General features: G+C 52.4%; 1 protein-coding gene across 1 annotated transcript in view; it reads left to right on the forward strand.

The window, feature by feature from the left end:
- The first annotated feature begins 21,525 nt into the window (after positions 1-21,525).
- Positions 21,526-24,521, forward strand: part of SH3BP4 (SH3 domain binding protein 4) — a 55,691-nt gene continuing 52,695 nt past the window's right edge. The window contains exon 1 of the mRNA XM_058665160.1: positions 21,526-21,635. The gene's annotated coding sequence lies outside the window, so the exon portion shown is untranslated. The remainder of the gene's footprint in view (positions 21,636-24,521) is intronic.

Below are 24,521 nucleotides of genomic sequence, written 5' to 3' on the forward strand. Positions count from 1 at the left end.
TGTGTTAGGCTGGAATCGTGGCAGGGACCCTCGCACCCGGGCCGCATGGCGGCCCGGGGCCAAGCTGCTTGGGCCCCCGCCTGGATCGTGCTAGCTAGCTCCTCCCCCACTCCAGCCCCTGGCATGGCGGCTCAGAGGCGTTCCCAACCCGCTTCTCAGGGTCCTGGGACAACCTTCCCGCCCAGAAGGAGGCCATCAGACCAGGACCCCGGCAAATCGGAAAGCTGCCCGAGAGCCTCGCACCCCATGTACCTGCGCAGGTGGTGGAAAGCTTGGCTGTGTTAGGCTGGAGTCGTGGCAGGGACCCTCGCACCCGGGCCGCATGGCGGCCCGGGGCCAAGCTCAAATTACACTTTCTGTATTACAAAATGGTCCACTCACCTCCCCAATCTTTAAGTATCTAGAGAGGCCCAGATTTTTCATGCTACGTTCTTTTACCAGCTGGAATTGCTAGTACAACTCCGTTTTGGTGCATTGGTTTCATGCTAGTTTGGGCTGTTCCACTCCCAATTCCATTTAAATTCAAAGTTTGCCATTGGTTTGGTCCCCCCAAGCATACAGAAAAGGGGTTTGTGTTTAGGAAGGTGGAGATAGTTACTCCGTGTCAAGGCTAGAACAGACAGAACAATGAGAGAGGTTGTCAGAGCCCAGTACGACACTGGCAAGTGAGATGCCACAGTAGCCATTGGTGGAAGGCACAGCCCAACAACCACAACACATGCTCTGAGCAGACACACACAGATCACTCCCCAAGACAAGATGGCACCAAGTCAGCCACAACAAAGAGGGGAGCGTGCGGGATCTGGCCTCTAGCCACCACAGGAGTGAATTTGAAATCTCTAAGATTCTGGATTATCTCTTAAAATTTATTACAGCGCATTACTGCATTGGCTACAATGTCAGCAAGAAACGGACCTGAAAACAATACTATGTGTGGCTTCAGAAGCATGAAACACTGAGAAGTGCACTTGGCCAGCTGTGTGTCAGACTTTTACAATCAATACTACAAAATAAAATGATGGGAGTTTAAGGAGCGAAAAATATATAGAAATGGGTTAGATCATTTGACAGAGTGAAGTCATCCGGTCTCCCCAAATTGATCTACAGAGTCAAAGGAATTTAGTCAAAATCCTAGCAGGCAGTCCTATAAAAATTTGAAAGCTGATTCTGTAATTTATTTGAACGATGCAAGAGTCTAAAATAGCCTAAACAGTGTTTTTGTAAGAGCAATCAGCTGGACGTCAGCGCTGGCCTCGCTCAGCGCTGGACCACCAGGAGCCTGAAGCTGCTGTAGGTGTGGACGTGTGGGCCAATGGAGCGGAGCAGAGCCCAGACACAGACACACACTCACAGTCAAGACGTTTGCAGCAGGCGTTGGGCTCATGCGATGGGAGTCGGATAGTTGGAAAGCTGGATATCCTGAGTGGGGGAAAATGAACCTTGAGTTCGGCCACATGACTTTGGGCTACAAAACCTATAAATTATAAAATAAACGTGTAAACCATAAAATGCAATAGGACGGGCTTCAAAAACATGCAAATGTGCTGCCCTAGCGAGAGAGGCACTGTGAGGAAGACAAGAGAACAATGGGTAGAGTGGAATCTCCATAAATATCTCTGGAAAAGTATTTGTTCCAGAAATAACAAAAAATTCTGGGGCCCAGTGTGGAGGCGCCACAGCTCAATCCTCACCTTGCAAGCGTCGGGATGCCAGTGTGTATCCTGGCCACTCCACTTCCCATCCAGCTCCCTGCTTGTGGCCTGGAAAAGCAGTTGAGGATGGCCAAAAGCCTTGGGACCCTGCACCCAGGAGGGTGACCCAGAAGAAGCTCTTGGCTCCTGGCTTCAGATTGGCTGAGCTCTGACCATTGTGGCCATTTGGGGATTGTACCAGCACATAGATCTTTCTCTCTGTCCTTCCTTTTCTCCCTAAATCTCATCTACCTTTCCAATAAAAAAAAAAAAAAAAGTAAATGCTAAAAAAAAAAGAATTTTGATAAATCAAAAGCACAACAAAGCACCCATTTTGGAGGGAAAATGTTTCAATTGCTGACTTTCCAATAAAAATTTTAAAAATAAATCTTTTTTAAAAAAAAGAAAAAAAGACACAATACCAAGTGTATGTGGGAGAGGGGCAGAGTAGAGCAGCTTGTAGAGGCGACAGATGCTAGGGCGACCTTGCAAACTGTCAGCTTCTGGTTAGGCCCTTGGTTGGGGGCCCCACAGCCCAGAGAAGTGTCGGGTCAAGTTCTGGCTCTGCTTCTGAGCTAGCTTCCTGCTGATGCCCACTGACGGCACGATGCCTGGTCCCTGCGTCGTGATCCCTCCTCACTGCAGCGGTTTCCCACAGGGGTGGCACGGGGCTCGAGGCATGTGGGACATCTCCGGCAGCTTTCCCAGGAGCATTGGCAGTGAGCTGGGTCAGAGCAGCCACCAGCACTCCTACATGGCATGCCGGTGTGGCATCAGCTTCCCCCGTTACACCACAACACCAGCACTAGCCTTGCATTTTTGACACTCAACAGACTGAACACTTGGGCATTGCATTTCATAGAGAATTTTCCAGAAGCTTGTAAGCTGTATTTTGGCAGATGCAAAAAGCCAAAACAAGGAGTGTGACGTATCACACGTTAAGGACGGGGCTCGTTGGAAAGAGGCCAGCCATTGTGACTTGCAAAGGGTGCATCTGGGCTTCTGAGGGGCGTGGAACATTCTCACCCCCTCTTCGGACTACTGGCTAAAGTGTGCGTTCACTGCTATGCTATTTTCTGCACACATTTTTTTTTTCACAATTTAAAAATAGTTTCTAGTCCTAGAATGACAATTTTCCAGCTTTCCGAAGTCCTTCGTCTGCTTCCACAACCGATTCTAGCGTCACTGCTCTGGTCCTTGTCCATCCTCTCCCCTCTCACCCAGCCCCCTCTTTTGCCCTTTCTTTTATCTTGCAGTGGCCTCAGAGTTTGAGACTTCCATCACATAGCTTTCTTAAATGCACATCTTCTTGTATAGAAAGAGGAACATAAGTAGGAGAGAGAGAGAGAGAGGACTAGTAGCAAAGGTGTCTGTCTCCGCGTCTCGGGGGGCCCCTCGCTCTGGCTCTAATGAACTCTGAGGGGCAGCAGCGTGGTTCGGGTACTTGGGTCCCAGCCACCTTGTGCGAGTGACCTGGAGTGGATTCCCTGCTCGCGGGTTCCACCCAGCCTGGCGCTGGACATGGCAGCCGCTTGGAGAGTGAACCAGTGAATAGGGAAGCCTCTGCCTCCGCCTCTTACCATGTCTACCTCTATCAATCTCTACGTCTGCTTTTCTAATAAGTAAGTAAATAACTTCTAAAATAGAAGGCATTTTTAAAGATTTTATTTTATTTGAAAAACAGATTGTACAGACTGAGAAAGAGATCTTCCAACTACTGCTTCAGTCCCCACATGGCTGCGATGGCCGCCACTGAGCCGATTCAAAGCCAGGAGCCAGGAGCCAGGAGCTTCTTCCAGGTCTCCCATGAGGGCACAGGGGACTAAGGACTTGAGCCACCGCTGCTTTCCCAGGCCACACAGAGAGCTAGATAAGAAGTGGAGCAGCCAGAACAAGAGCTGGACACCAAAAGATTATGTAAGCCGCCACACCTGTCTCTAAAAAGAGAGATTTTTTTCCATGCACTGCATTTTCAGGATTCCAGGACAATAGGAGCCTAACTACGCACCAGGAGAAGCATCTAGCATGTCCGGTTTCTGCAGCGCTGTCCTGCCTGCAGCCACACTTACTTGCTCTGAGATCCCATCATTCCGACGACACATTTTACAAGAAAACTAGAAGGGCTGCATGTCGGAGAATACATCAAACCCATCTGTGGGCTGTTAAAAGTTCAGAACCTGGTGGAAAGGCCCACTCTAGGCTTACATTAGAGGACAGTTCCTGGAAATAACAGAGGGACTCATATTTTAAAACTTGAGGCTAAACATAATCTCGGCATCACAAAATCCTGCTACTGGAACAGCAAACCTCCGACAGACGTGAGCTCTTACCCTATTTCAGAAAGCAAAACAGGAGGAACCAAGCATTTTGCAATTTGTTCCCGATTTGCTTTCTGGAGCTCTAGCAAATGTGCTCATCCTGACACCTTCTAGCAGCAAGGGATTAAAAAGCAGAAGGAGGAAGCCCCTGCAGTTAGAAGGCATCCCAGGGCCAGAACCCCTATAATACAGGTATGCTTCATGGTTTCCAGTAATAGTCAGAGACTTGGGCTGGGAGCAGTGGAAAAGTCCTTTATCATCAAGCAGTGGTTGGTGCATGGAGACACTAGGAGGGTTGAAGAGGCAGGGCTAGTGGGCTCAGAGTTGGGGCAGCAACCTGATTCCCCCCAATGGCTGGGCCTGTTGCTGCCACTGAACCCAAGACTCTGAGCACTCCCTGAGTGTCACCCTTTCCCCCTGGGAGAGGAAGCTGGTGGTCCCTCCACCTCGCTTCACTCTAAGACCAGGCTGGCTCGACTCTGCCTCCACCCAACGGCATGAGGATGTCAGGGTGAGATTAGGAGGCTCAGTTCTTGTGATGTGAGGTGGGCTTATTCCGTCAACAGTGATTTTAGATGATGGGGCACCCCTCAAACAGAAGAGGGCAGGTCCATCATCAGGTGGTCCCGAAGAATTCAGCCTCAGACAGCCTTCAGCCTACTGCAGCCAGGGAGCAGGCTGGCGGGCAAGGCTCCGCAGCACGGAGCAGGCAATGACCGTTCTATGCATGTCTGATGGGCCAGCCCCAGTGCTGGATGTATAGGGAGTCTGAATCCTGTTGTCCATGGCAACAGCTTCTTGAAGGTCCCAGTGGAAGGGAGAGGCAATGGAGGAAGCTGGGATGCATGCAAGGGTGGGAGTGGACACTGGGAAAGGAGCACAGCATTAGGAAGTGTGGGCCACAGGAGCCTTGGGAGAACTCTGCACCTCCTGGTCTCTCTCAGAGCGAGGAGTCAGGAGCTGATGCCAAATGTGCTAGGACACAACTCCTCATCCACACATGGGTTGGGCCTAAAAAGGTCATCACTCCTAATGCCAAAGAGACAGAAAGACATGCCCTTCTGGGAGCCGAATACTCACTCGGGAACAGTTGGGTGGACACTGCCGGACAGATTGACCACAGTGGTTGCACTTGTCTGAAGAGCACAGGATTTCCACACGCTCCTACAGACATCTTGCAACTACTGCCTGACAGGATGAATCATTTGGGCTAGCTTCGTAGATGTCTGTCTCCCTGGCAATGAAGTGGGGTGTGGCCATTGCATTTCTGTCTGCTTGGAGGATGTTTACTTGCGTGCAGCTGACATTCAACAAAGGTGCATAAATTTCCCATTTGTGCATTTTTGACAGCAGATATTAAGCACCAGGTTTCTTCTCCAGCCACTTGGGAACCAATTGCCCTGCCCAGGGCATATTCACTGCGCACAGAGAAGGCAGGGCGTGTGCAGTGACGTGTTACCCGAAGGAAACACTGGACAACACCAGTGGCAGCAGACATCCAGAGAGCCGCTCTAAAAATAACGGCCATTAGGTCCAGCGCCCGCTTTGCGTTATCTTCTCATTACCTCCTCCATTCGCACAAATAATTCAGCTTCATGCAGCGCAGCGAAACTATTACGTAAGCTCAGAGTGCCTAATGAGCTGTTTCCTTTAGTTCTGCTTCGAGGTTTCCATCTCTCAATAGCAGAAAGCAAAGAGCTGGACTTGCTCGTGGCAAACAAGCGATGACGTCATGCAGGAGTGCTCAGGTGCACAGGTGTGACAGAGTCCCCAGAGGTCAGCCTGGGGCTGGGAGCAAGTCCCCAAGGGCTGGCTGTCTCTCCAACCTATCTTCCCTGTCCAAGAAAACCAAAGTGAGTGAATAAGATGCCATGGCGGATGCGACAGCTCTGATTGCTTTTAAATAAATCATTCTCCAACTTCAGTACTTTCCATCTTGCTCATTGCAGGATATGCTGCGTAACACACTAGCCACACAGAGAACACCCGGGCCTTTCCACACCCCAGCAGAGGAGAGCTGACATACAGAGCATTAGGAAAGAATCCCTACCATGGTAACACACTTGTGCCCTCAAAAATAGAGGGGGAAAAAGATGGAATTTATTTTACACGCTAAGTACATACTCAAAAACCTAAACTCCTAAGAATCTAAGTTGAAACTCCCAGGTGTGTAACATTTTCCTTCATGTTTAAGCAATATCGAAAGAATCCCCTGCAGAAAAACCTGGGGAAAATAGACTACCCACAGCCAGAAAGACTGCCTAAATATCGAAGTCTAAATATTGACAGGTCTGTGACGTTCAAGAGGTGTAGCCAGCGTAGTTGTGATGCAATGGAACTCCTGGTCAGTCAAATGGGGCTGAAGGTGAGCAGCCAGGAAGGGGGGAGCTCTGGCTTACGTGGGATTGGCATGTGCAAGGGTGTGTACATGCGTCCAGTACCTACCAAGGCAGGGTTGGGCTTTGCCCATCATCCTTCATTTGCTGTCAGTCAACAGAAAGAACTCCCCGACTCCCAGTTCTTGGTGACTGTCCTGTTTAGGAATATTCCAGGCAGATCCCCTCCTGCAGGCCAGCCATGGGCCTCTGCTGTTGGGTAAATGTTTGAAGCAGTAGAATTTCACAGACCTGACAGGGGCGATTGCACAGCAAGGTTGAACTCCATCAGACCACAGGCCCCAGGTCTTTGCCGGCCACATGACTCTCATTGCCTCTTGGCAGTCTAACAGACAGAACTTGCAAGAGGATTCCCTAAGAAGTAAATATTTATAAGGCATGTTTGATGATAAAAATGCTTCAATAATAAATATTTACGGGAGGAGAAAGTGTTTCTGTAAATGGTGTCAAGATGAGCATTTCCTATATGAAGGGAAAACCCTCTTGAGTTAGGAAGAAGTGGTGAACTGATTTTAATGTGTTATCTTGGGAATTCAAACCCTATTATTTTTGACATGAACCCCAGGAACTTGTCCCATCAGCAACAAAGAGTGGTGACCAATGAAGGAGCAAATAAGAAGACGAATGTAGCAGCATCTACTGCAAAAAAGTGCAGAGACAGAAGTTCCTGCACCTGTTGGGTCAGGACGGCATCTCAGTAAGGAACTAGAGTGTCAAGTCTAGTCTACACTGAGATTGGGGTTTTTATGGACATGAGGAGGCACCCCTCATTTCTTCTCCCCTCCTCCCTCTTCTGGGAAATCCTGGAAGAGGGAGTCTGGCAAGTGGAACTGCTCTGGACAACTCTCCCTACAATACTGGCCATCCAGGTTTGTACGTATTAGACAAGTAAATGACTCCTTCAGCCCAGGGATTGTGACCCTGCTGGACCAACTGGATTGGCCTCCTCATTCAGTGAATTCCTTGCGCGAAGGCACAGCAGGGACACCCTGGACTAGGCCAAGCAGGCAGGGTGGGGGCCTGCTTCCTCATCCCATCGCACATACATTTACTTATTTGCTTCTCATTTTCTTCAGCCCCTCTTACACACATTGACTAATATCTATCCTGCTGTCTTAACAAACAGGCTCAACAAAGCTGAAAAGATTCTAGATCTCAGGAAACCAGAGTATACAGCCAGAGTTACGCAGTGAGTGCAAGTAACAGTGAGTCCATGGATGGTGTCGAGGAACTGGAGGCATTGTTGAGTGGTCCCTGTGGAGACGATCGTCAGCAAGAACAACACACACACACACACACACACAATATGCTGTTCACACATACACACAGTCGCGTGTAGACACATGCCCATATACACACACGCAGCCAGATTTTCTCTAAATGTGCTTAAATGAGAAAGTTATTTGGAAGTTCTTTGGCATATGCTTTCTTAAAAAAATTATTTATTCATTAATTTGAAAGGCAGAGTGGCAAAAAAAGAAACGGAGCGGAAAACAGAGAGAAGAGGAGATTTTCCATCTGCTGTTCCACTCCCACAAATGGCTGCGTCAGCCAGAGCTGGGCTAGCTCAAAGCCAGGAACCAGGAGCTTCACCACGTGGGTGCAGGGGCCCAAGCACTTCTGGGTCTTCCTGGACTGCTTTCCCAGGCCACAAGCAGGGAGCTGAATGGGAAGTGGAGCCACGACAGGGATTTGAACTCTGGGGCAGCCACTCACATAACTGACTACCAGCGTGTCCGGTTTTCCTTCCGCAAATACTGGTGGCGTGTCCCACGGCTCTGCCCTTGCTGTACTGGCACAAAAGGAAATGGCTCCAATCTGTGTTGAGCATCTCAGGGAGAAGTGGAGAGATGGGCTGGCCATCCTCTTTCCTGCAAGGCCGTTTGTTAAGTCTGGGAATCCCACGCCCTGGAACCCGCAGTTCAGTGGGAGCTGAGTCACCTCAGCCAGGGGTGGCTAACAGAGGACTGGAAGTGGCCGAGGAAGGTGGCCGGTTGGATGGAGCCTAGCTCGGAAGTGGGCTCATTAGCATAGTGATGGTAATGAGCCATGGGGACGGATGAGAACACCTGGAGACGGGGTGCTTGCCTCCTCTGCCAATCAAAGGGACGTGCACTGTACCCACCCCCAGCGCACCCCAGGGTGTTCTCGCTTTGACCCTGGCGCACCTCTCACTCCCTCTTTGGTTCCCGTTTGTTTTTCATCATCTCTCCCTTTCCCCTCCTCCTTGAAATCAGCCTACTGCTGGATGGCGGGTTTGGTACCTTTTTCCTCCCTTATAGTTACAGAATTCTCACTGTGCCCTGTAGGAATGGGCCTCATTCTGTCTCTGTTCTCTGTTCTCTGTCTCTGTTCTCTGGCTGTTTCTCCTTTGTTTGGGTTGAGTGAACTTTTCTTTCTTCTTTCGCTGTATGCTGGTTTGGGCTGTGATTCTTAAGGCAAACATTCTTTTCATTCTCACTGTTCTGTGAAAGATCTGAAAATGCATTCCTCAAAGAAACCACCGTCAAAGCTTGCAAGGAAATGAGGCTTGCGGTTGGTCCTGTGAGGAAGGCCGGGGAGGGTTGCTTCCTTGCCCGCTCACACCCACGGCCCCTTCCAACACCATTGCTGTTACCCTCAGGAGTTTTTATCCTTTCAATAATAACACACATATATATATATATATATATATTTTTTTTTTAAAGATTTTATTATTATTGGAAAGCCGGATATACAGAGAGGAGGAGACAGAGAGGAAGATCCTCCATCCGATGTTTCACTCCCCAAGTGAGCCGCAACGGGCCGGTACACGCCAATCCGATGCCGGGACCAGGAACCTCTTCCGGGTCTCCCACGCGGGTGCAGGGTCCCAAAGCTTTGGGCCGTCCTCTCCTGCTTTCCCAGGCCACAAGCAGGGAGCTGGATGGGAAGTGGAGCTGCCGGGATTAGAACCGGCGCCCATATGGGATCCCGGGGCTTTCAAGGAGAGGACTTTAGCAGCTAGGCCACGCCGCCGGGCCCAACACATATATTTTTAAGTATTTTGAAAATCATAACTCGACTGACCAAGTTGCATGAAGAACAGGTTGCGGCGGGCAGGGAAAAGCCGGGGCTTCTCTTTTCTGGGAGCTGTGGCGGGTAAGTGAGGAGGATGCGGCTAGAGGGAAGGGTACCTGGCCAGCTGGCCGTGGGGCATCTTCGGGTCAGGCAGAATCATGATGAGATTGTTCTACTTTGAGCTCAGACTCGGTTAAGTCAACAATTGCAGCAGGTGACGCACAAAGACACTCAGATACCAGTTTTGTCCGGATAGCACTTACACAACACCAGGAGCTACAACAGTGGCGGGTGGGTGCGGCATGTGCGTCTCTGTATGTGTGCGTGTGTGACTAATCCATACCCCTCAGAGCCCACTCCAATTGGCCATGGCTGGACACGACAGTCCTCCCCTCAGACCCTGCTCAGATGGACCATGGCTGGACACAGCAATTCCCCTTTTCAGCGGGCTCCTTGGTGTCAGTCCTACATAGTCAACCACAGCCCCAAAAGACCAACCAGAGAGTTCCAGAAACAAACAATTGGTAAGTTCTAAAGCAACTTCTATTGCAGTACAGCATGATTGTTCTCTTTCCTTATGAGTTGCTCGTGTCCATCTCATCGTGTCCTAACATACAATGAAGTTGAACCTCAGGAACTGCACGGTGTCCCCAGCACTTGGTGCCGCCCACAGTTCCTGACCTCCCTCAAGGGTAAGTGTTCGTCCCCATCTCCATGGCCACACCACGCCCTAGTTGCCAGCCCTGAGGTTGGCACCTCAGGATGCAGCCCCCAGACGTCACCCTCTCATTTCTCTGGCTGCTTTGCCCCTAAGCCACCAAGGATTCAGGAGAAAACATAGTGCCCCTTGCCTTCCAGCTACTGCCCTCTTATCGCCACTCAAAGCCAATTTCTCAAATAAAAGAACAGAATCCTGGTAGTCCGCGCCCACCCCCACTCCTTGCCCTCCCACTGCAGTCTGTCCCATCCTGCTGCTGGCCGCCCCCTGCTGCAACCACCTCTGTGTGCCCAAAAAGCTTTCTACCCCCGTGCACGCAGAGGTGCCCTGCTTCCAATCAGTGGTCATCTCCCCAACACCTGTCACGGTCGACCCTTCTCTCCTACCGAGTGTACTACCTGCACCCCAAGTCCCGGGCCGCCTCGCGTGCCTGTCAGTTTCTCCACCTGTCCTTTCTTAGCCTTCTCTTTACTGTGCGTTTCACTCCACAAAGCTCTCTGGGGCACCAATGTCTGTGCCGGAGCCTGGAGCCACCTTGCAGGCACAGCAGTCGCCCCAGTCCCTCCAGTGCAGGGAGAGCGGGGGTGGGGAGGAGCACAGAAGACGCGACAGACAAATGAATGAGTAACTGCTTATGAGGGTCAGAAAAGAAACAGTCAACTGGAGAGGCGGTGACGGGGAAGATGACCACACCTGCATACCTGCACTGACTTGCAGAATGTCAAGGGTGCTCCGAATGTCTGCTGGACATGGTCAAGACAGCAGGAGAGAGCAGTGGGAGAGTGAAAGCCGAGGTGACAACTCCTACCCGTGTCCTGCCCAGGAAGTCCCCATCCACAGCTCAGCCTGGGTCCCCTCAATAAAGAATCACATCGCCTTGGTCTGGCACCCATGTTTGGATACCATCAGCATGTCCACACCTGACCTTGGCACTCCCCAAAGAACTGCCCCTCCCCGGAAGCCCCATCCTGCAAGGGGAGATATCAACAGCCAGGCTTCCATACTGGACTTCTTGCTTCTTCCTGCCACAAGCACACTCGGTTGGGAAGTCCCTGTGAGCTGACAGCCAGTGCGTCTCCCATGTCCCTGGTCCGCTCTCACAGCCATAGCCCTCATCCAGCCCTCTCACTCCCTGCCCCAAGGGCTGTGGTGAGCATTTTCCCTGTCCGGTCAGGCAGCAGCCTCTGCCCTTTGATTCACCTTCCTGACATAGGCTCCGTCTGCCTCTTCCACCGTGAGTCTCAAATCTAGGCACAGAACCCCTTGGGAAGGGGACCTGTCCTTCCTTTCTCTTCCAGTCCACCTTCTGCATCAACATCCACAAGCAAGCACACAGCACACCCATGTTCTGGCAGCTGGGCCCTGAGTTCCGCACACGTAGCCCTAGAAGCACACCTTGCTCTCCCACCTCCTTGTCCCTGTCCATGGTGCCTGGGACCTCTTGAAGCAGTCTGTGCTGTCCTGCAGCTGCAGCCCTGGCTTGTTTCGTGCATGCTGCTGCATCCCCCCAATGCATCCCTGGACCCCTTTAAGGTGGAGGGACAGCAATCTGTGCACTGCTCCGGAACCAGCTCTGTGACGTCCTGTTCATGCAAAACCAAGGCATGGAAGAATGTGTATGGGAAGCAAGCACTTGCATGAAACGAAGCAAATCTTACAAACACAGCAGCTGAAGCACAAGCCATCAGCAGATACTCAGAAGATGAAAAGGAGATTTAGTAGCAAACACTTGTGCTCTTGTCTTATCCTGCTGTTACTTTGGTTACCAGGGAGCTCAGCATCCCACCCTGGGCTCAGTTGCAGGCCCCTCCTCAGCCAGGTTTTGTGGCGATGGGAGCTCCTTGCACGTTTGGGCCCTTCCAGAGGGCTCTGCAGCATCTTTTTGATGATTTGGTAGCCCACATGTCATCCATCACAAACCAAATCCTCCTGGAGAAGGACAAATCAGCCTGGAGGAAGAAGTCTTCCTTTGTTTCCTCCTGTCTTTCCAGATGTTTCCAGCCCTGTGCTCAGGGCTAACTGTAGCACAGCAGGTCTCTGCTTATGCAGGTGAAGCACCTGTCATCCAAAAATCCAAATCCTACATGTTCCCAAGTCCAAAACATGGATAACATGACAGCACAAGCAGAAAACGCCATGCCATGGGCTATGGTATGGAATGCCCTCCAAGGTCCACATGTAACAAGTGACTCAGCCCATCCTTTTCTGTGGCTTCTTACATTGGCTCCCTACCTGGCACTAATTCCATGAGCTCAGTCCCCTACTGACTTCCCTGTAGCTGCTACAGGTGCAGGGGTGAAGCTGGAATCTTGGGGCTGGCAAGGACATCAAAGAGAATTCTGTCCACCTGCTTAGCACCAGAACCAGGCTCCCAACTGGGACCACACAGCCATCACCTGGCAGGAGGCAGCAGCAGGTGCAAGGTAGCCAAGCACACCTAACATTGGAGACAACTGGGGGCAGAACTGGGGGCAGAGAGAACAGAGCTGCTTTCTCTGTGATGTTGGGGCACAAGTGTTTCAGCACTGCGTACGACCACAGCAAACATGTAGGCTATGCTGCCTTGCACACACAAGATCTAGCTAACTTGAAGAGCTCGGAACCCTTGGTTAGACTGGACTCTGGACACACAGGGAAGGGGCTATGGAATACTATGATGGTGGTTGCAGTCTGATTTGACTCCTTGAGCTGCTGCCATGAGAAACGAAACCCACAAGCCACGGGAGATGGAAAGTCCCCAGGTTCTGGTTGGTAGTCCACCTTGATCAGGAAATACCTGATAAAGATTCAGGACTCAGGGACAGCAAAGGGACATTACCCCATCCCAGGCCTCTTCACCTGAGACCTACAGATCATGATCTGTGTGTACCTGCAGGATGCCCATCCTCTGTCCTGGCTAGCCGTGTGTAGATGAAATAACACAGGGTCTCAGTGGACAGAGAAGCTGCCAGAAGCCAGCTCCCCACGGCTAGGGCTCCATGTCATTGCCATTAAAGAACTTTTCACATATTAGCTAGGGCAGAGGTCACCCATCCCTACCTTCCCACCACCAACTGGTCTAGAAGAGCCTGGCCCCACAGCGGAGCCCAGGGCTGACGTCAGCTAACAAAGGAGAATGGGCAATGCCATCGCGACCAGTTTGGTCTCAAAGCCCAGACAAGCTTAAATGAGCTGGAGAAACAGGTGCGCCTCCGCTGGGCTCTCGCTGCTGTTTTTCTTCCTGTTTCAAATATACCTGGTGCCCAGGTGAGCACGGATGAGCATGCCAGGCTCCTCCTCTCAGCCATCTGTGTGCTTCCCTTTGGTAACTGAGACTTCAGAAGCAAACAAAAGGGACATAGTGTCCGGCCTGCTTTGTGGGACCAGGGGATGGAGCTCAGGTTTCAGAGGGAGGCATGTCCTGGGAGCTCTGGCTGGGACAGAGCTGGGTATTCAGGTTCTGTGATCCGTGGAGTCCAGGTCTTCAAGGTGGAGATGCTGATGACACACCAGCTGCATGGGGTTCCTGTCACCCACTGTGTACGCTGGTGTGAAGTCCCCCAGGGCTGAGACAGTGGCAACTATTATTACCTTCAATAGCTGACACTGCTGCAGCCCAGGCCTCAACGCGGGCTCCCAGAACATGCCTCTTTCCTTCCCAGCTTTTCTTTCTTCTTCTTTTTTTTTTTTTAAGGTTTATTCATTTTTATTGGAAAGGCAGATTTACAGAGAGAAGGGGAAACAGAGAAAAAGATCTTCTGTCTGCTGGCCATGACAGCCAGAGCTGAGCTGCTCTGAAGCCAGGAGCTTCTTCCGGGTCTCCCACATGGGTGCAGCGTCCCAAAGCTTTGGGCCATCCTTGACTGCTTTTTCAGGTCACAAGCAGGGAGTTAGATGGGAAATGGAGTAGCTGGGACATGAACCAGCTCCCATATAGGATCCTAGCACATGCAAGGTTACCACACTGGGCCCCCCAGCTTTTCTTGCCCTCTGTAGGCCTTGGGAGGATGCCCCATGCCTCAGAAAAGATTCCATACATAAAGAAGAGATAAAGAAATGCAATTTTTAATAGCCTGTCATGATCAATCTATGTCATATACACACGTGTGTATTGACATGTTGCATTGCACCCATAGAAGATGTGCAAGTGCTGTGTGCTAGTCTCAAATTGTAAGGTTACCCACACTAGTGTCTCTCCCGGTGCAAGTCCCAGATCCACGTCCCTATCCCTAGCCTGGCTTGGGTCATGTGACCATCCTGAAGGCTGAGGGGCTCTGACTGGCCGAGTCTGGAGTCAGAAGCTGCCTGCCGCTGGGGAAGTACACAGGAGATGAACTCTGAGACAACCACTGCAGGAAGGGTCCTCCTGGAAGGTGAGGCACGGATGCCAACGAGCTTTGCTGACTTAGCCAAGAGCAGACCCACATGCTAGACGGCCAAGAAAAACAGGGATGTGGCTAGGGTGGCTAAGAGGTAACGAGAGTTTCTTATGACATGCAAAGAAAGGAAGCAGGGGCATAGGAATGGACAGGAGGGGAAGAATAATGGAGAGAGGGAGGCAGAAAGAGAGACACTTCCTGAACATCTTACAGAAAATTTCATCCTGCAGTAGACGCAATAGCACGACAAGAGAAAACTTACCAGCTAGGCTAAAAACACCTCAAGGTTTTGATACACTTGAAAATACCAATTTCATTTTTCCCAATCATAACCAATCAGCATTTTTATTATTAAAATTGGCAAATCCTAGCAGGATGTATTCATCAGGTACCAAATGAAATTAGAGCTTATAAATAACACGTGTGAGAGTGAAATCACGCTCACTCCATCTCCATTGCATCTGGTACTTGTCACTTGTGGCTGGAACATCTCAAATGTATTCTCAGTGGTTTTGAAATGTACAACCCAGGATCAGAGACCGTACTGAGCATGCTACACAACAGCTCTCACCAGACCCAGCTCCCCCTGCTCGCAGTGCGAGTCGTCAGACCCTCGTCCATCATCTCCCCTTCACTGCCCTGCACTCCTCAGCCCCCAGGGCCATCAGTCTGTCCTCTGCTGCAACGCATTTAGTTGTCTAAGACTCCTCATGTAAGTGAGAGTGCAAGATATTTGGCCTTCTGTGCCTGACTTGTTTCATGAGGAATTACTTCTCTAAGCCCAGCCACGTTGTCAAAACCAAGGTGACACTGGCTTTCTGAAGGCTGCACCACACTCCATCACATACCTATGGCACGTTTTCTTTAAGCACTTATCTATCGACAGTCAGTCTGATCTCACGTCTTGGCTATCGACACCAGCTCTGCCATGCCCAGTGGTGGGAACATTGGGTCCATGCAGGTCTCTTCATTGTTCGAGGAAGCCCTCGGCCTTGTCCACACCAGCTCCCCCAGTCCCAGCCCCTCAGCAGCCTGAAAATTCCCTCGCTTCACATCTCCACCAGCACCTGTTGCCTCTCACCTCTGTGAGGACAGCTCTGCTGACAGGTGCCCGCGAGCTGGGATCTCCTTGCAGGTGGCGTCTCCCCACAAGTGGCCTCCCTTGAAGGTGGTCCCCCCCACAAGTGGTACTCTTGAACATTTCTCACGTATCTGTTGGCCTTTCTATGTTTTCTTTTACACAATGCTATGCAGTTCCCTTACCCATTTCTAATTTAGGATTGTTTGTTTTCTTCCTGTAGACTGGCTTAAGCTCGTTATGTGTCTTGAATATTAATCCCTTATCAGATGCAAATAGTTCTCCTGGCCCACAGGGCATCCCTTCACTCTGTTCTTCTTTTTCTTTTACCATACAGAAATCTGTCATTTTGAGGCCATTTCCTTGCCTATTCTGCTTCTGCTGTTTATCTGTTGAAGTCAAATAAATAAAATCAGTGCCCAGATTAATGCCATGTTGTTTGTCTCTTAGTTTTTTTTGTAGTGGCTTTACAGTTTCAATTCTTAAGTTTAAGTTACTTGATCCATTTGCACTTGACGTTCATGTAAGATGTGAATAGGAGTCTAATTTCATTTTCCTGCACGTGTGTATTACTTCTTGACACCATTTCCTGAAGAGACTGCGCGCTTTCCGCTGTGTGTCACTGACATCTCTGTTGTTGCTGTGTGATGATCCTCTGGCGTTCATCCTTCATGTTGTTAATGGGACAACTCGCATGTATTGATTTGCACACATTGGACTACTCTGGCATCCCAGGGACAGGTCCCACCTGCTCACCGTGAGTGATCCTACACTTGATCTTAGTCAAAAGGCCGAGAAGCGATTCAGTGAATGATTCTTCCACCATTCTCTTGAGCTCTGTTTTCTAGCATTCTGTTGAAATTTTTTTGCATCCAAGTTCATCAGGGATACTGGCTGGTGACTTTCTTGTATTATCTCTGGCTTTGGCCTCATCGAATGAGTTGGAAAGCTTCCCATTTCGATTTTTGGCAAGAGTTGGTGACAGATTGGTGTTAGTTGTTCAAATATTTGGTAGAATTCAGCAGTGAAGCCATCAGGTCCTGGGGGATTTTCCTAATCACCAGTTCCATGCTCCTGTTTGTTATTGGCCTGCATTTCCATCTCTTTGTGCTCCAGTCTTGGACTGTTGCATTTGTTTAGGGATTTATCCATTCCTTTTTAAGTTATTCAATGTTGTCATATCACCGTGCAGAGTTCTGTCATGACTGTGTTACTGTGGGATTGGTTTTAATACTTCCTCCTTCATTTCTGATTGTATTTACTTGGGTTATCACTGCTGCTTTCCTGCTCTAAGCAAAAGTTCATTGATGTTATACTTTCAACCATTCACCCCCAGCTTTATTGGTCTTTCATTTTGTTTTCCTGGTGATTACTTCATTTATTTGTGCTCTTACCACTCTTTTTTCTTTCCTTCTAATATTGGGTTCAGTTCATTCTCTGATTTTTCTTTTATCTCCATCTTTTTCTATTTCCTTGAGGTGTAACACTGAGTGGTTGGAGATCCTTATTATTTTCCAAGGTACGTAGGAAACACCAAGATGAAACCTGCATTAAAACCCAATTTAAGCCTATGCTGACATGACTTAGCACAAACAGAGCATCTTGACCTAAGCCAAGGGGAAAAGCCATGGGCAAACGAGAGAGCAAGCTGGGTGAATCTCAGCCCTCCTGGAAGGACTTCCTGCCGCTCCTGCTGTTCATGAGTCACAAAACTGGGTTGCAAAAATTCTCCCTACTCACTTAGCTTCCAGGAGGCTGTGTCTCCAGACTCTGAGTCAGACAACCGATGTGAGGTTGCACTCTCCCACGTCCGCGGCTCGATTTCTATTGTTACAAGGTCCATTAGGAAAACACCTTCCAGCTTAAGCTCTTCTCTGCAGCATTTGTCATGGCTCCTGCCTTTGGGTCCTACGTTCCCTTTGCTGTGAGCCTTCCAGTCATTTCTGATTCCACCTCATCAAAGGAGCATTCTTCTGATCTCCCTGAGGAGCGTGTCCTTATGCGTGAAGAGATGTGTTCAGCCTTCTGTTATCTGCAGATTCTGTATTTGCAGACTCAACCAACCATGCAAGGGAAAACATTTCTTAAAGATTGCATCTGTACTGCACATGTAGATTTCTTTTTGGCATTATTCCCCCCAGTGATGCAGTGTAATGCCATCTCCAAAGCATTTGCACCGTAGCAGGTAGCTAGAGATGATTTAAAGTACATGGAAGGACGTGTGTAGGTTATATGCAAATGCTACTGCATTTTGTATAAGCGACCTGGACACTGCAGGCTAGGGCACCTGACGTGGCGGGAGAGTGTCCCGGAGCCAGTGCCCTCGCTCTCATTGTAACCTCAGAGTGGCCAGTTCTTCACATGGCCGGAATGCCATGTGAGCAAACTTCTGCAGAGTTCGGGGTAGGACAAGTGTACTTAAAGAAACGTGTGGAAAGGGGATACCAAAGTTTATTTGGGGGTGAAAAGTTCTGAAATTCTTGGGGCCTTTTTGCTAAAAGTCTTGGAAAATTGAGATGAGGAAAAAGCAAGCCTGAGCTTCACTTGTGTGTGTGCAAAACAAACTCAAAAATCTTTTAATGTCATTGTTGCACGAAGCTTCCAAGGTGACCTCAGAGACACTACCTGGGAGCTATTCTCCACTCGGCTGCCATTTCTGGGAGTGCTGTGTCTGTCCTGAGACACCTTCCGAATGAGCCCTGGGTGGCCGTGGTTGGGGTGGCTTGAACGCTGCTGGTTTTAATAGCAGTCAGGCACAGCGGCAGCCCAAAAATACCACTCTCCTTCCCTCTGTCTTCATCCATCTTGCTCTCCTAGAAACGAAAGACTGCCCAAATGACATAGGTCATAGGCTATTCACCTATCTGGAGTCTCACACACAACACACACAACTCCCACTCACTGGTTAATTTGCCAAATGGCCGGGTCTACACCTGGGCCCAGAGCTAAGAGCCAGCAACTCAACCCAGGTCTCCCAGTTGGGTGGTGGGAAGCCAGTGACTTGGGCCACCACGAGTGCCTCCTGGGGTCTGCGCTGGTAAGAAGTTAGAGTCAGGAGAGGTGCAGAGCTTTAACAAGCAGCATCTTAACTGCCAGACTACCTGCTACTGCTCTGAAACATTTTAATTACACCCTAAGCATACCTCAATGTAGAGGAGCCTACGGCAAGTGGATTCCTTCCAGAAGGTCTGAACATCACTGTCAGGGGTTGTGCTGCCAACCCTTTCTCCTGAAAGTCATGTGGACAGCCTCGTGAAAAAGAAAATGCCTTCATCTGGATCACTCTCGGGCTTATGAGAACCAAAGAACACCTGGTAAGTACATATGCGTATAACTAATAGCAGCTTACATTTAGAAATGACGTCTTGAGCGCCCATCGCTTCGCCAAGCCATCTCCACGCATTATCTTAATTAATCCTTGCCGAACATTACAGCCCTGCTTTCTGTACCTGGCAGTTAAGGGATGGAGTTGGAGTTTAAGTCCATACAGCCTAGACTTAGAATCCACTGCACTCTACCTGTGAGTGTGTACATATGTAGCACACACACATGAATTCACATCACATACTCACGCTCATTCACACATGTTCATGCTTACATTACCAGCAATATGCTGGTCACGTGACCTGCCATAAAACACTGCCCTTTAAGAGAGGGTATGAAATGAGAGGAACAGCTTACATTGGTCATGCATGTGTTTCTCTAGTCATTTCAAGCCTGCAAATCAACCATGTAGTATTCTGCACTTAAAAACAAGAGATTGATTTTGTTTGCCATGTTCCCTCGGGAGATGCTTCCTGAATAGTTAAATGCTACGAAAGGTTCACTTTTTTTTTTTTTCCCTTTTGTCTGGGAGACCTTTTAGAAGGGCAAGTGACAAAAACTGGCAGGACAAGAACTCACAAATCAGCAAATGGTAACACCAGAGACCTCCTGCCTTCTGGGACACAGAGGATAAAGCAGCTGACAGCCAAAAGACCAGTCATAACCCCAGACATCCCGTCTTCCCAGCTCACACCCAAGGCAAACACGGAGATCCGATGTAAGACAACGTGATCTTGGGCTGTTGTCTTCTTGCTTTCAGCAGTCTCTTTCAGCATCCTGACCTCCTTCTCCTCTCGGGATGCTCACGACAGGTGGGTACCAGGTGCAGTCCCTTCTCCGTGGACACCAGAAGGCAGGCGTCCACCCACCCCGGCCTTCCCCAGCCAAGTACGCCCACAAGAGTCCTGCATACCCTCTGCCCTCTGGTGTGTTTTCCCCCATCTGTGCCCCTCCCTGACAGTGCAGCATGCTGGGCTGGGCAGGAATGGGGCTGGGGCTCCGTCTGGGTGTTCGGTCTCACCTCCTTCATTAGCCTGGCTAAGAAGCCTCTTTGCGTTGGGCCATCAGTGATGCTTCAGCAATTGTCTTTTTATACCTTTTGATCTTGTTCAACTGGCTTGTCTTTTACAATGCTTTATAGGATTTTTTCTTTTTTTTAGCATTGTACAGATAGTCATTTGGGAGAGCTGTAATACTTTTCTATGCTTGACTGCACTTAATTTTCATACTCATTTAGGAAATTGAGTCACAGAGATACAAAATAACCTGCCAGGGATTCACACACATCAGCTAGGTGCCCCACTTGCAGCTCCAGTACCCCAAAGTGCTCCTCTGCTCTGAGGGCTGCCTGCCCGTCCTCCAGCGGACAGTCATGTTAGGTGCAATGTGTCCACGCCCAGGAGCTCACGATCTACACGCAGGTCTCACACCGAGGGCCAGGACACCGTGCAGGACGCAGCGGGTGGCAAGGGCTCGGGAGTCTGAAGAAGCTGGAATTGAATTCAGATATGGGACCACGGTGACGCACGTGGACACACCCCATAGGGCCCTGGTGACACATGTGCACTAGGGCCGGGGCAATGGGCGCCCCTCCTAACGGCAGGATTTCTGCATGGAACCCACCTCTCATCCTTCAGACAACCGCCCGGTTGTTCTCCACACACAGCACGCTCTGAGAGCCGTACAGGTGGTGCCACTGTGCCCTGCGGACCGGAGGATGGGCAACATTGTATTGTGCCAAGGGCCATGTGCGTATTCGTATCATGGGTCCAGGGGGGAATTTCCATTTCCTGTCCTTGTGAGTTGCCTCAGCAGGGTGAGAACAAATGACCTGCAGGGGTCCAGGGCCCGCACCCCTGCTGGGGGTTAACAAGAAAACAGATGTGGCAGGGAGACCTCCCCCCAGTGCTCGTGACCAGCTGTGGGCAGACCCTGAAGGTAGCCCCCCAAGCGTGGAGGCCACTCCAGCCCCCAAGGCCTCTGCGCGCCCTGGCCTCCCCGTTCCTGCAGCAGGCACTCTGGCAAGAGGCCAGGCTGTGGATCTGGGCTCAGTGTAAACTTTGCTTCCACCCATCTCCCGCCGTGGCGACCACACCCTGAGAGCTGCCCAGGCAGGAGACCTGCGGACCCCCTAAGCATCCCCTTTGTGGGGCTCTCTGGGACGCCACGTGTTCATCCCACAGCGGCCGGCAACACTGCCGCCCTTGGCCAAGAGGCCACGGAGCGCTCGACACATACATGGCCCATCCCGCAGCGCCCCAAGCTCCGTAGCCCATTCCACCCGGTCGGCAAGCCCAGCGCGGAGGCCTCGCCTTGGGTTCGCGCTCAACTTCTGCCCCTACCACACGGCCTCCCACCACTCTCCGGGGAGGGACTCACGCGGCGAGGGGGCCCTCCCGACCTGGCCGGCGGTACCCCGCGCAGCACGGAGCCCGGGCGCCGCCCCCAGCCCGCGCTTCCGCCGGCCCGAGGCCCCGCCCCGGCCGCGCGGTCCGCCCCTCCGGCCCGGGCCCGCCCCCGGCGCGGGACCACCCACCCCTGGGCGGCGGAGGCGGGGGCCGCGCGCTCCGGGCAGTGTCGGCGCGCCCGGCCCGCGCCCGAGTCTTCGCCGCCGCCGCCGCCGCCGCGCGGGGAATCCGGAGCTGCGCGCGCCCCCGGCCGGGAGATCCGCCGGGCGAGTCGGAGCAGCCCGCGGGGCCGCCATGCGAGCCAGGTAGGCAGGCGGGCGGCCTCAGGGCGCACCGGGAGCGGGGCCCTGGGAGTCGGGCCTCGCAGCGAGGGCTGCGCGCCCACCACTCCCTCGCTGCTGCCTGGGCTGGCGGCTCCGTTTGAGGACCGGGGCGCGGCTGGCGCGGGCAGCTTGGGGGCCCCTTGCTGTGGCCCTGGCTGCTGCCTGGCGGGCGGCTCCTGCACGGCGGCGGCCCTCGGGCTACCGGGCACGTCCCAGGGGCGCGGCTGGGGGCGCGCTGGGCGCCCGAGGGAGAGCGCGGAGGGGTCGGGTGCCCCCTCACCCCACCCCTCTGGCGCTCTCCCGGCAGGAGGGCAGGGCGCGCACTCCCCGGCTGAACTTCTTGGCCATCCCGCAGGTTTGAACTTCTTGGGAAGAAAAACTCGGGTTCTGGCTCGGCAGTCGGAGACCCTCTGGGCTGGAGGCGCGCTTCGGAGGGTCCCGGCCTTCGGGGCGGCGCTGCTCGCCGGGGCGGGCGGTGCGTGCAGCCTGGGTGGCGGCCGGCGCGGGACGAGCGGTGGGAACCGGCTGTGCTGAGGGCCCGTGGAGCCTCGCGGGTCCGAGAGACCAGACCGAGAGGGGGCTCGGAGCGTGGTGTTTTGTGTTGTTCTCCTGCACGCTGGTACGGCGCATGGTGCAGTATGCCTTATCGGTCATCTGGAGCAACTTTGCCAAACTTTAGTAGTTCGGATTGTGCACAAGCTGTTGGTGCTGGGAGCGGAAAACGCGGAGAAGTGGCAGAACAGAAACTAGCCCGGATCCCAGGGCCCCTCCCGGCCTGGCACTGTGCACCCACTTGGGGGTCATATAATGAAGTTACAACTGAAGCTTTCTGGGTCTCCAGGGTCATCCCTGCGTGCCTGTCTGTCCCCCCCCACCCACTCCAAGTGGGGGGATGTCTCCCACCCCCAGAAGCTGGGGTCTCCCAGGTCTGCTGGGCGAATGGGGGTGAAGCGAGTGGGAAGGCGGGACCTGGGGGCCTGCCTTGTGGTTTTTGGTTGCTTGCCTTGTAAAAACGAAGCTAACGATGCCCCATCTGCTTCCCAGGCCTCTGTAAAAATTAATGGGTGGTTAGTGGAGCGCGTGGATCCCCTGGGAGGACAACCCCGTGCCTGCTTCAGGGCTGGTCAAACAAGCTGCCTCCCTCCTGGCCAGCCTGCCCCCTCGGCCCCGGAGGGGGGACCCTGCTGGGCCAAGTCCTCAGGGGCGAGCTTGGGACATGCCAGCGCCCTCTGCAGACCCCATATCCACCTTTCTGCATGTGGGTAGAACCCCCATAAAATCGGGGACTGGACCGTGTGTCCCCCAAGTGGGAGCAGGAGCAGCTGGCTCAGGGCACCGATGCCTGAGCGACCTGGCTTCCCGGGCACCTGCTTTGTGGCGCAGTTGTCGGCTGAATGAACAATGACCGGCTCCCAGGCCAGGCCTGGCTGCCGCCAAGCCGCCTCCATGAGCTTTTGTGTGTACATACGTGTGTGCTTTCCCGTTCCTAATTCGGGCCCCGCATGCCGAAGTCCTTCCAGCACAGCGGCTAGGGACCAGCGCAGGGCAGGGTGGATGTCTCCCTCACTGCCTCTCTGCTGGGCTTGACCAGGCTGGTCAGTCTTGTTTGGGCTTTCCACCAGCCTTTGGCTTGGATAAGGGCTAGCACAGTGGGGTCCGGAAGGATCTGGAAAGCAGGTGGCACCTTGTCTGAGCTGTTTAGTTTCTTGGTGGAAGGAGGGCTGAGGGGGCTCTTGCTGGGGTCTTGGCTGTGGGCTGAGCCCAAGCCTGGAGCCCAGCCCCCTTCGCTGCTGGCTTTCTGCTCCATCGTGATAAGGATACCCAGGGTGGGGAATGAGGATGCTGTTTGAGCTGCTGAGTTTTGAGCTCCAGGGCTTTCCCTCTCCCTGGGGAGGGGCTGCCCAGCTCTCCTCCCACCTCACCTCACGTATCTCTAGGGCTCTGGGCAGAGCCGGGTGGCTTCCTCTTAGAGGGCCCACTGTGCTGTGACCAAGAAGATGCTGTGTTGTGAGCAAGGGGGTGCCTGTTTGACACTAGAGATGGCCTGGATGTTGGCTGTTTACTTCTGAGGGCTGGACATGGGCCCAAGGCTGCTGTCCGATCACCTTGCAGATGGCTGGACCTCACCCAGTGTGCTGGCCCACCGGCTCCCACCATGCAGTGGTGCCCCAGGCATGTCCCGTTTGCTTCCAGCCTCCAGGGGGCCAAGCTGGGGCTCTGACCCCCTGACCAGCTCCTCAAACATGTGCATTGCCCAAGGCCCACATCTGCCACCTCCCTGGGGACCCTGGGCACCTGGTGCCACATAGCTCGGCACCTAAGGCCTTGGGGATCAGCTCTTGAGGGGAGCAGTTATGGTATCAGCCTTTGGAGTTAAGGCACACGGAAGCTTTAGGAGAAAGCGAGGGGGGCGTGATACAAAAGGGAGGAAGTCCCACAGCCAGGAGGGCAGCCTGCTGGGGCCTGGGCAGCGCTCCACTCGGGATTGGGGGAAAGGCTTGACGAGGCATCGCTCGGTGAGTTTTGTGCTGCCTCCAACTCTGCTTGCTTGTATGCCAGTGCCGAGATTTGAACTTGTGTCTGGAGGAAGGGTGCAGAGCCCTGAGGTCTGCACCTGGGAGCGTGTGAATAGCAGGGTGAGAAACCCCTGGGTGCCCACCAGCCTCCTGGCTGCCTCGCCTGGCTGCAGGGCACTGCCGGGCTGCTTGAGGAGGCTGGGATGGCTGGCTCCGGGTTTGGAGTGAAGTCTGTCCTCCATGGAGAGGTTGTTCTGGGTGGATGAGGTCCCTGGAGAGCTCTGACTGACAGGCTGCTGAGTGACTGCAAGAGTCCCACCTTCCTTCCCCAGTGACACACTAATGAGATTAG

This window comes from Ochotona princeps, chromosome 5 (genome assembly GCF_030435755.1).
Source record: "Ochotona princeps isolate mOchPri1 chromosome 5, mOchPri1.hap1, whole genome shotgun sequence".
In the NCBI taxonomy this organism is placed as follows: Eukaryota; Metazoa; Chordata; class Mammalia; order Lagomorpha; family Ochotonidae; genus Ochotona; species Ochotona princeps.